This window comes from Lotus japonicus, chromosome 1, assembly GCF_012489685.1.
Source record: "Lotus japonicus ecotype B-129 chromosome 1, LjGifu_v1.2".
In the NCBI taxonomy this organism is placed as follows: domain Eukaryota; kingdom Viridiplantae; phylum Streptophyta; class Magnoliopsida; order Fabales; family Fabaceae; genus Lotus; species Lotus japonicus.
Genome location: NC_080041.1, coordinates 65,725,563 through 65,738,252, shown reverse-complemented (window position 1 = coordinate 65,738,252; position 12,690 = coordinate 65,725,563).

The following is a 12,690-nucleotide window of genomic DNA, read 5'->3' as shown; positions in this document are numbered from 1 at the left end:
TTTCGAAACTTTATTGTCGTAAAGCTATAATCTGACTTCGTGCCTTTAGGATTTGTTGTCACGGATGTCATGAGGATCGTTGCTGTCAAATCTGTTTTCAGAACGGATAACTTTGAAGTTTTGAGCCTTTATTTTAGACCAAAATGCCCCTGCGTAGTCGTATTTCGGCCCGATTGTCCGAAAATTGTTCTGACAGTTTCTTTGCCTTAGTTTTACCCTAAAACTACCTTGTGAATTGATTTGATCAAAGAAAAAGAGCCGAAGCCCTTTTTCCTTTGAGGCCGTGGACTATTTCCTTTAGGGGGGAGTTTTTCGGTTTCGAAAACTTGTCTTTTTGTACCTATTGTCCTATTCTGAAGCTTTAATGCTTTGTCTATCGTTTATGAATTGTTTTGCGATCGAACTAATCGATTTTGTTTGAATTCTGCTTTGTTTTTCTCCGAGGTTCAGTTGAGGGAACTTTGGAAGACTCAGAGCAATTGTTTGAGGAGAACTTTGTTTGCGAAGCTGGAACAGCTCGAGGTTAGGGCAACTTACATATATATTAGCTATGATTTCATAATAGGCGTCGATAAATTCGACTTATGCTTTGCTATGATATTGATTATGATGATGGTTTATTGTTATGAATGTTTTCATAACTTATGATGCTGATGTTGTGTTGGATTGAGCGTTTTGACGCGACTTCGGAGTGGAGATTCATTGATCTGGTGATCTTTGACATTTCGGGTTGGATGAACAACCCTAGGCAAGTCCAAACGAGGGGTTTGAGGCTTAGCCATTTGTTGGGATTCGTTTGAATACTAGGACTTTCCCCGGGAAACTTCCTTTGGAGGGTTTTTGGAAAACTTAGAATGATTAGAATTTCGAAAACTAGAGACTCTGGGAGACTTAGACTTTGAGAAGTAAACTCATAACTTGACTAATTCAATTCGAAACGTTTTTACTAAACGAATAATCATAGGAGAACTAAAGGGGAAAATATTTACGAAAGACGGGGAAAAGTCGGCTTTTGTTGTGGGTTTGGAGAGTTTTGGAATTGGGGAAAGCCACTAAGGTGAGCTATGGTGATGATTGAAAGTCACCGAGTACTCTAGTACTCTTGGGAGTGTTGTTCGAGTCGTGCTGTATTGACCGGCACAGACTCTGGGTTTTGTTTGGGCTGTGTTGTATTGACCGACACTAGACCCTCGTGTATTCTTGTTGGTGGAGTTGTGTTGTATTGACCGACACTAACTCTTGGGTTGTTTTGAGTTTGGGTCGGAGCAGTTTTTGACCATCGAGATTTGATGAGTCAGATGACTCAAGAAGTCATCAAGGGTGATCGCACTCCTTTCATAATTAACTGTCTTTTGTCGCCGAATCGACATATGCCTTCGGGTACATATATTCGGGTACAGTATATGCCTTCGGGTACAGTATATCTATACCTTCGGGTACAGTATATACCTTCGGGTACAGTATATGCCTTCGGGTACAGTATATCTATATACCTTCGGGTACAGTATATACCTTCGGGTACAGTATATGCCTTCGGGTACAGTATATCTATATACCTTCGGGTACAGTATATACCTTCGGGTACAGTATATGCCTTCGGGTACAGTATATCTATATACCTTCGGGTACAGTATATACCTTCGGAGCTTCACTGAGGCGTGAGACTTCGTGAAAGCATGGAACTTCACTGAAGCGTGAGACTTCGTGAAAGTGAGTAAGCTTCACTGAGGCGTGAGACTTCGTGAAAGCAGAAACTTCACTGAGGCGGGAGACCTCGTGGAGACGGGAACCTTTGCTGAAGCGGGAGACTTTGCGGAGGCGTGCAACTTCACTGAAGCGTGAGACTTCGTGAAGGCGCGAAACTTCACTGAAGCGTGAGACTTCGTGAATGTGTGAGATTTCACTGAAGCGTGAGACTTCGTGAAAGCGTAAGACCCCATTGAAGCGTGAGACTTCATGGAAGCGTGAGATTTCATCGTCGTTTACCCTAGGGCAACGACAGGGAACATTGGTTTAGTTGGATACGTGTGTGTTGGGAGGACGATACATTGTTTGACTAACCTTATCACCTAACTTCATATGTTGAGATTATGATGATTTGATGTTGATGAACATCGTTAGGTATTAATGATTGAACTGTGTAGGAGATTCGAGAACATGCTATGTATATACCTTAGAGTAGGCAATACATAACTTATATGTATATATCCCCTTTATCACAAGTTGATTGTATATCTATTGTATTCTGTAAGTTGACCCTAGCGCCTTGGCTTTGTTTGTATGTTTGTGTTTGGGCGGTCGGCCTGCTGCCAGGCGTCTGTCAGCCGGTTCGTGATGATTCGTTGTGCGGGAAAGACCCGGAGCGGAACGACTATTACTGAAGCTTTCGACGAGGACCCGGACTTCATGCTTGATCGAGGGAGGGTCGATGATAGTAGTGTGGGGTATGGGTGGTTAGAGTCTTTTGGAGTTGGTTGTTACTGTAATAGCTCTGATTCGTTTTGCTTTTGGGACAGGGTAGGTTTCCGATGCATGGCTTTTTGTGTGGTTCTCTTACGGAGGGATCACAGTGAGTCAGTCGGACCATAGGGGTCTTTGCTTAGGCCATTTTGAGGCCGACTTTCTCCTAGTGGTTTGTAATTATAATTTTCTCACTTACAGTTCTGGTTTGTATATATTCGCCTACGGGCACGCTACCTTGGAGTCACTGCGTGTGCGCGTGACGGGATAGTGCAGCAGAGGCTGTACCTTTGTATATGTTGTTTATCGGTTAGTTTAGTTGTTGGGCTTTGTCTTTACTTCTTTATCGTTTTGATTTAAAGGAAAGAAAACGAAAAAAAAAAATTACCTGTTTTCCGCGTAAAGATTATTTTTGGTTACTAAAGTGACACCTGGAAATCGGGGTGTTACATTGTGGTATCAGAGCTTAGTCGAGTCTTTTGGGAGTCTTTGGGGAATAGGTCTTCTGTGCTAGGTTGTGTGACTCTGCAAAGAGTGAAAAATGATTGTCTGCAGAGCGATTTTCGCTCTAATTGCTTGCGTTACTACTCAATCGGATTGAGTGGTTTGTCTAGTGCTACCGTATGGTTAGTACTAATCGGACGTTCGATGGGATATAGGATGGTGGATCTTAACCGGATGGCGGAGGCTACACGTGAGCATCATCAACGACTGATGGCGACAGCAATGTATCAACAAAGAGGAATGAACCGAACTGGAGCTGGGGGACCAATAAGGTCAGGATCCCAAGGCTACAACGGAAGGAAGAGCCACCATAAGTGGGGACCATATCAGCGTTCCGAGGGAAGAAATCTTATCTCAAGAGAGTACAAACCGACGACTGCTGATAGTGGGGGGGAAGCCAGTTGGTGACAAAGGAGTGACATGTTTTCGTTGCAGAAAGTTTGGGCATTTTGCTAACAAATGCTCAGTGATTGGACGGAGATGCTTCAAGTGTAACCGAGAGGAGCATCTAGCTGTGAACTGCAAGACCAAAGAAAGTCTATGCTTCAATTGCAACCAACCGGGACATTTCTCCCAAGATTGCAAGGCACTCAGGGGCGAATCATCAGGGAATGTTGGGAAAGGAAAACAACTTGCTCCAGAGGAAAGGATTCATGCCAAGGAGGGCAAGAGCTGAGGAGTTGAACGAGGAAGAACGTGGGAACGATGTAGGACCTTATTCGAGGTTGCTCGTGATTTAACTATAGAAGTTACACGAGGTTGGGAATAGCACACTAAGTCTAGAAAGTAGTCTTCCACCGATGCGTTTATGAGGAAGCTAGTAGTTGAAGAACGAATCTTGGGGAGATTCCGTATGGGTAGTATACGTGTTATGTTGAGGGTGTGTAGTTCCGTAGCGGGATCCTTAAAGGATTTAGTATCAGGATATTTGTGACTACTGGAGGATAGGAACTCATTGACTGTTCCAGTGGGTTTTTCTAAATTTCCACCTTCGATGTATTAGGCCTGATCAACCTAATATTGAGGGGGTGATATTCGGAATCACAGCTGGTTATGGACTTTGATAGAAAGACGGGTAAGATGAATTTGAATTGATTGAGGATTAGTCGGATTTGGGAGGAAAGTTCGTGTTAAGCATTTGATTGTAAAAGATTAAGATTTGAATCTGTGGAAGTCGATGAGTGTCGTATAGACATTGATTGGTTAGTTCGTGTGATTACTCCAAGTAGAGGTAGACTAAGTCAAGAGGTTTAATGCCGGAAAAGTATTAAGTAGTTTCTCGGAAGTTATGAAGTCATAGGTTATGTGATTACTGAGTGGAATTGTTAGAGACTAAATAAGTTGAATGTAATCAGGTTTTAGATGATAGCTTGATGGTAGCGAGATTGAGAAGAATTAACTCTGAACTAGATTGTTATAGTCGAGTTCGAGGAATAAGTTTTGCTAAGCGTTGGATTAATATGTGGAGACATTATAGTCTTAAGAGATGAATTTTCGCTTGAAAAGTGTTGAATTAATGATTAAGTTGGAGAAAGAAAGTTTTAGCATAAGTTGAATACTTGAGGTTGTTGATATGGATTCCAAAGAAATATGCTGAGATTACTAAGTGAGATATACTAAGTTGGATTGAAATCTTAGGGTTAAGATTGAATCTTGAGAGCCGAGAATCACGTACGAGTAGGAGATCTTATGGTTGTAGGTGTGACAATAGGAGTTGAATCTTAGAAGATTGAAGACCTGAAGGTGAGTTTCGGGTTAAGACCATTGAGGTGTAGTATAAGAGAGATCTTGAAGTAAGGGAATTCTGGGTTGTGTGGAGTGTTAAGGTTGGTGATCGATTGATGTTGATTATGAGGTTGCGGACATAATGACCATGTGATAAAATTTGAATGATGTTAGCATAATAAGTTATGATTATGGATAGCAGGATCAAGTGGTGAGTGTGGAAGCATGACGACATTTATCAGGTCGTTTGGGTAAGTGAAGGAGTTATAGTTTTTTAAGAAACGGATATTCATTTAAGAAGTATTGAAGGATTAAAGGTCACTAGAGGACCAAACTTGGTGAAGGTTTAGGTTTTAAATCTATGAATGTCTGTCTAAGGTGTGTAGGACTCGAAGTTTGTCAGAATTTGATTGAGAGATTAAGAAGTTGAGTGACGAGATGGTGATGGAGTGACAAAAAGGAAAGTGTTAGTATTAAGATGAATACTTGAAGTTGTTATGTTTGGACAAGTTCCTCAGAGTCTAAGAGGGAATGAAACTTTGTTATGGATTTTGATGGTGCGCATTACGGGTAACAAGTGAATTTTGCTAAAGTTGAATAAGAATCCTAGGGCTAAGGTTGTCCTAGAGAGCTGAGATTCCTGTACACATAAGAGATTTGGTGGTGTTAGCGGTTACGGTAAGAGTTAAATCTCAGAATGTTGAAGGATCGGATGATAAGATGGCTAGTTAAGTCCCTTGAGGTATAGTTATGATGTAATCTTCTAGAGGATAAGTCTCGATTTGTGCGAAGGGTTAGGGATTTCAGTAAGTGTAAATAGGTTTGAGTGAGGGAAGTTCTAAGGAAGAAGACGATAATACTGGATTGTTAGATATTAAGAAGAGGATTATCTTATAAGTTGTTGATAAATTGATGTTGAAGGGGATAAGATTAGTGAAGGACAAGAAATAAGGACATAAGTCGAGCTTTAATTCGAATAGTGACTAAGTAGAAGTGTGATTTCTTGGTGTGTGTAAAAATAGTTACGAAGTTTGAGGTGTTTTAATGGACTAGCGGTTTCCAAGGGGGAGGATTCGTCTAGAAGTTATCGAACGAACAAGTGGAGTTTTGGACCTTAGATGAAGATCACGAGGACAAGTTGAGTATCTACTTTGAAATGACAGAGAGGCACTGAGTTTAAGAAGAATTCCGGACGACCGAAAGTAAAGAAGTAAGTGGCTAAGGTTGTGCGACTGCACGGAGTGCCAACCGGTATCATTTCAAGCAGAGATCCGACGCAAAGTGATCGAGCCAGACGACATGAAGTTGAATGATGGTTTGTCTTTTGAGACACCGACAGTTAGCAGTGGGGATAGAAGAGTGAAACAGTTAAGGGAAAAACAGCTTGCTTAAGTAAAGGTTATGAGGAACAATGACACGGGCAATGCTACATGGGAATTGGAAGACCAGATCAAGGAACTGTATTCCGGAATTTTCTCAGAACTCTGAGTTTCGAGGACGAAACTTCCTTTTTGGAGGGGAGTATTGTAAGACCCGGATTTTCGGAACAAGTTAATTTCCGACTCACGCGTGGAATCAGTGTAAGTGTGACAGGAGTTTGATATTTGAGAAAGATTAATGAAAAAGAAAGTTCAGGAATTGCTCGAGGAATGTGGCGTTGTTTCTTTCGGAGCTAGTGCGAGTCGTCTGCACACCTGTCTTATGGCGAGCGTGTCCAGAATAGGCTATTTCGCTCTTAAAGCAACGTTTTGAGTGAGATTTCGAACTCTCGGAAAATTTAAAGTTTCTCTTTATTTTTCCATCGACCAGCGTTTCATTTCGGAACTCTGGACTATACGCACGATAGGTTTCACTTTTCGGATGTCCGCCGACGCTAATTTCTTTGCTTCGAAACCCTATTTTCGAGCAATGGATGAAGACTTTTTGTATTCGGGACTTCTAACAAGATTCCGTCCACGTTGCCAGATTTGTTTCGACGTTTCCAATCTTTCTTCAGAAGGAAGTTTTGTCGTCCGGCGATCACAGCAAAAAGTAGTTTTTCGGGACAGATTTAACTTACACCGCTTTTGAGATTTTCGATATCGTTTTTCCCATATCATAGATATTTGTTTTGAGTTCTGGATTTCTGACGCCAGAATCTCTCTTAGAATTTCTCGGTGATCGTGCTGCAAAAATCGGAATCGCGAAATTTTCATTTTCCCGCGATTTCACCCGCCTATAAATAGCGCGAAAAAGCAAAAATCCTCTCATTTCCACCATTGGAGGCCCAAATTCGTGGAGAGCAAGGGGGGAGGAGATTTTCGCGAAAACTTGACCAATCTTCGTGCAGTTCGTCCCTACTTCTAGGTATCAAGGTAACTAACACGATTCCTACCTCTGATTGTTGTTTCTGTTGCGTTTCTGAAGTCGTTTCTGTGCTCTAAGTTTTGAGCTTTTTCTAAAATTGTCCGATTTCTCTGATTTCTCACTTGGGTTATGTTCCTTATGTTCCCCTGAGTCTAAAACCTCTGTCAGTAAACTCTGATTGCGATTCAGTTGTCCAGGATCTGAAAAATTGACTCAAAACTCTTTTTGTCTCACATTTCGAAACTTTATTGTCGTAAAGCTATAATCTGACTTCGTGCCTTTAGGATTTGTTGTCACGGATGTCATGAGGATCGTTGCTGTCAAATCTGTTTTCAGAACGGATAACTTTGAAGTTTTGAGCCTTTATTTTGGACCAAAATGCCCCTGCGTAGTCGTATTTCGGCCCGATTGTCCGAAAATTGTTCTGACAGTTTCTTTGCCTTAGTTTTACCCTAAAACTACCTTGTGAATTGATTTGATCAAAGAAAAAGAGCCGAAGCCCTTTTTCCTTTGAGGCCGTGGACTATTTCCTTTAGGGGGGAGTTTTTCGGTTTCGAAAACTTGTCTTTTTGTACCTGATTGTCCTATTCTGAAGCTTTAATGCTTTGTCTATCGTTTATGTATTGTTTTGCGATCGAACTAATCGATTTTGTTTGGATTCTGCTTTGTTTTTCTCCGAGGTTCAGTTGAGGGAACTTTGGAAGACTCAGAGCAATTGTTTGAGGAGAACTTTGTTTGCGAAGCTGGAACAGCTCGAGGTTAGGGCAACTTACATATATATTAGCTATGATTTCATAATAGGCGTCGATAAATTCGACTTATGCTTTGCTATGATATTGATTATGATGATGGTTTATTGTTATGAATGTTTTCATAACTTATGATGTTGATGTTGTGTTGGATTGAGCGTTTTGACGCGACTTCGGAGTGGAGATTCATTGATCTGGTGATCTTTGACATTTCGGGTTGGATGAACAACCCTAGGCAAGTCCAAACGAGGGGTTTGAGGCTTAGCCATTTGTTGGGATTCGTTTGAATACTAAGACTTTCCCCGGGAAACTTCCTTTGGAGGGTTTTTGGAAAACTTAGAATGATTAGAATTTCGAAAACTAGAGACTCTGGGAGACTTAGACTTTGAGAAGTAAACTCATAACTTGACTAATTCAATTCGAAACGTTTTTACTAAACGAATAATCATAGGAGAACTAAAGGGGAAAATATTTACGAAAGACGGGGAAAAGTCGGCTTTTGTTGTGGGTTTGGAGAGTTTTGGAATTGGGGAAAGCCACTAAGGTGAGCTATGGTGATGATTGAAAGTCACCGAGTACTCTAGTACTCTTGGGAGTGTTGTTCGAGTCGTGCTGTATTGACCGGCACAGACTCTGGGTTTTGTTTGGGCTGTGTTGTATTGACCGACACTAGACCCTCGTGTATTCTTGTTGGTGGAGTTGTGTTGTATTGACCGACACTAACTCTTGGGTTGTTTTGAGTTTGGGTCGGAGCAGTTTTTGACCATCGAGATTTGATGAGTCAGATGACTCAAGGAGTCATCAAGGGTGATCGCACTCCTTTCATAATTAACTGTCTTTTGTCGCCGAATCGACATATGCCTTCGGGTACAGTATATACCTTCGGGTACAGTATATGCCTTCGGGTACAGTATATCTATATACCTTCGGGTACAGTATATACCTTCGGGTACAGTATATGCCTTCGGGTACAGTATATCTATATACCTTCGGGTACAGTATATACCTTCGGGTACAGTATATGCCTTCGGGTACAGTATATCTATATACCTTCGGGTACAGTATATACCTTCGGGTAAAGTATATGCCTTCGGGTACAGTATATCTATATACCTTCGGGTACAATATATACCTTCGGAGCTTCACTGAGGCGTGAGACTTCGTGAAAGCATGGAACTTCACTGAAGCGTGAGACTTCGTGAAAGTGAGTAAGCTTCACTGAGGCGTGAGACTTCGTGAAAGCAGAAACTTCACTGAGGCGGGAGACCTCGTGGAGACGGGAACCTTTGCTGAAGCGGGAGACTTTGCGGAGGCGTGCAACTTCACTGAAGCGTGAGACTTCGTGAAGGCGCGAAACTTCACTGAAGCGTGAGACTTCGTGAATGTGTGAGATTTCACTGAAGCGTGAGACTTCGTGAAAGCGTAAGACCCCATTGAAGCGTGAGACTTCATGGAAGCGTGAGATTTCATCGTCGTTTACCCTAGGGCAACGACAGGGAACATTGGTTTAGTTGGATACGTGTGTGTTGGGAGGACGATACATTGTTTGACTAACCTTATCACCTAACTTCATATGTTGAGATTATGATGATTTGATGTTGATGAACATCGTTAGGTATTAATGATTGAACTGTGTAGGAGATTCGAGAACATGCTATGTATATACCTTAGAGTAGGCAATACATAACTTATATGTATATATATACAACATATGTATATATCCCCTTTATCACAAGTTGATTGTATATCTATTGTATTCTGTAAGTTGACCCTAGCGCCTTGGCTTTGTTTGTATGTTTGTGTTTGGGCGGTCGGCCTGCTGCCAGGCGTCTGTCAGCCGGTTCGTGATGATTCGTTGTGCGGGAAAGACCCGGAGCGGAACGACTATTACTGAAGCTTTCGACGAGGACCCGGACTTCATGCTTGATCGAGGGAGGGTCGATGATAGTAGTGTGGGGTATGGGTGGTTAGAGTCTTTTGGAGTTGGTTGTTACTGTAATAGCTCTGATTCGTTTTGCTTTTGGGACAGGGTAGGTTTCCGATGCATGGCTTTTTGTGTGGTTCTCTTACGGAGGGATCACAGTGAGTCAGTCGGACCATAGGGGTCTTTGCTTAGGCCATTTTGAGGCCGACTTTCTCCTAGTGGTTTGTAATTATAATTTTCTCACTTACAGTTCTGGTTTGTATATATTCGCCTACGGGCACGCTACCTTGGAGTCACTGCGTGTGCGCGTGACGGGATAGTGCAGCAGAGGCTGTACCTTTGTATATGTTGTTTATCGGTTAGTTTAGTTGTTGGGCTTTGTCTTTACTTCTTTATCGTTTTGATTTAAAGGAAAGAAAACGAAAAAAAAAAAAAAATTACCTGTTTTCCGCGTAAAGATTATTTTTGGTTACTAAAGTGACACCTGGAAATCGGGGTGTTACATCGATCCCCACAGACGGCGCCAAATGTTCCGGGTAAGAACATTGAGAAAGGGTGTAACCCCTAGAGAGAGAAGTGATTGCACCAAGAGAGAAATCTAGCAAGAGAATAATTGAATTTCATGTGTGTATTCATAAAATGAGCCAAAGTCCCTTACAATTGGTATCTGCTACCTATTTATAGAGGTAGTGTTGGGCCCCCATATGCTAGTGTCCTTAATGGGCCGTGTGGGCCTGGCTGAACGAGGCCCAACCCTACTGGCTTGGGGACCCGCCACGGGGCGGTGTGAACCCTGGGCGTTGCCCCTCCAGGGGCTCGCCCAGTCCAGGAAGATACTCTCCATTTTTCCCTTTATAACAATTCATACTTCTGTCTCTCTTTTCCAATGTTTGGCTTAGGTGAACTATCATTGTGTCCCTGTAATCATATCCCTGTAATCATATCCCTGTAAGCATAGAGGTTTTAAAATCACCATCATCAAAAGGAACATAAAGCATGTAAAAAACAGAATGAATTTTAGAGTAGTATTGAAAGGAATAAAAATTCAGGTTTAATTTTAGAGTTAGTGGTTAAAAGACAAGGTCTGGCCCATGCGCTTTTCATCTGGTTTTATTTATTCTTCTTTCTACCATGATAGTAATTAGTTCATTGCTGGCTAGTTACTTTTGGCATAGTGAAGTACAAGGATATATGTTGTGTGCTGCGGAATGTCTAACTGATACATGTTATGAGTACTAATAATTTGTTCAAATTCAAATACAGTAATGGAATGACATTTCTATCCTTTACTTTGACTACCCATTTGGTAGCATGATTTTTAAATGTAAATAAACAATATTCCAAAAATGCATTTTTGGTAATAGAATAGCATTTCTATCATTTACCTAGACTACCCATTTGGTAGCATGAATAATTAAATTTTTAAGATTAATTACAGTAATGGAATAGCATTTCTATCCTTTACCTTGACTACCCGCTCGGTAGCGTACACCTTTTTTAATTTGAAAGCCGTGTAAAGAACTTCAAATCCTCAAAATCCTTTCGAGCTTCAATACCTTGAAACAAACTTTTTTTTTCCTTAATCAAATCAAGTCAAGAATCAAGTTTTAATCAAATTTACAAAACATATAAAAACAAAAACATCAATCTTTCCAAAGAACTACGTGGCTTTGATTTCTCCATTGCACTTTGGGGATACGTAGGAGCAGGCATCTACAACTGTCAAGCTAAAATTCTAAATAACTCTTTTTTCAATTAATTAAAACAAAACACACAAAAATCAAATAGTACTAAAATCAAAAACATTTTTCTTTTGGGGTGAAACAAATATTTAGAAAGCTGACTTAATTTTGCACAGTTAATTAGAGGTAACCGTTTTATAAATGGGCGCTGTGGGGTGCTAATACCTTCCCTGCGCGTAATAGACTCCCGGATCTAGATTTGGTTTCGAAGATGTTTTCCCATTTTAAAAATATTGGTGGCGACTCTTCTGTTTTACACTTCTTTGTGCGCCGTCCCACCGCGACCCCGGTTGCGACAGAGTGTTTGTAGACTTGGTCGTTCTGGATTCAGATTCAGACGACGATCATGCTAGCATGTAGGTTTTAGTGCTGGTGTGAGCTCCTCGAGATAGGATTAGTGTAGGAGTAGAGTCTTAGCTCTGACTGTCATTTGTTTCTTTGGGAACAGGGTAGTTTCCCACCTATAGCTTTTTGTGTGGTTTCTTTACGGGAATCACAGAGAGTTGGTTGGACTTAGGAAGTCTTGTTTTAGGCCGATGGGCCAACTTCTTCTCATTTTGAAGGTGGTGTTGCGGACACTTAACCTTACCTTTTGGGTTGTACATATTGCCTACGGGCGCTACTTTTCTTCTTTCCGTCACTGGAGGTTACTCATGACGAGGTTGCTACTTACAGCGGGGGCTGTTATATATATATTGTATATTAGTTCTGTTGATTTTCGCATTTGGGTTTTATTTATTTCGGTCTTGTCTATGTTATCGACAAAAAAAATATATCACGTTTTTCCGCATTAAGTTTATTTTTGTTACTAAAGTGACGCCACCGAAATCGGGGTGTTACAAGGGACTTGCCCCATTTTGGGGATAAGTCGCTTTCCCGCACACATCGCCAACGAGAAATCAGCGTTTCGCACTGGACTTCCCCGGAGCAATCTCCAGACATTAGGTCGTGTTGGGATTGCCACCTTCGGAGAATTTTTCTCACCAGGCGAACGTGATATGATGATCGAATTTTGCTATCTGAGTAGCGTCGGTTTGCGCCGGACTTCCTCGGAGCAATCCCCAGACATCAAGGTCGTGTTGGGATTGCCACCTTCGGGGAATTTTTCCCACCGGGCGAACAAAGTTGAGTGATTTGAGCCAGAAGTGTTTCTGATGAATATCTTTTTGTATTTGACTTGTTTGGAATTTTACATCGAGGGATGCCTCGTTAAAAAACTCCCGTGTCGGAGAAAAAGAAT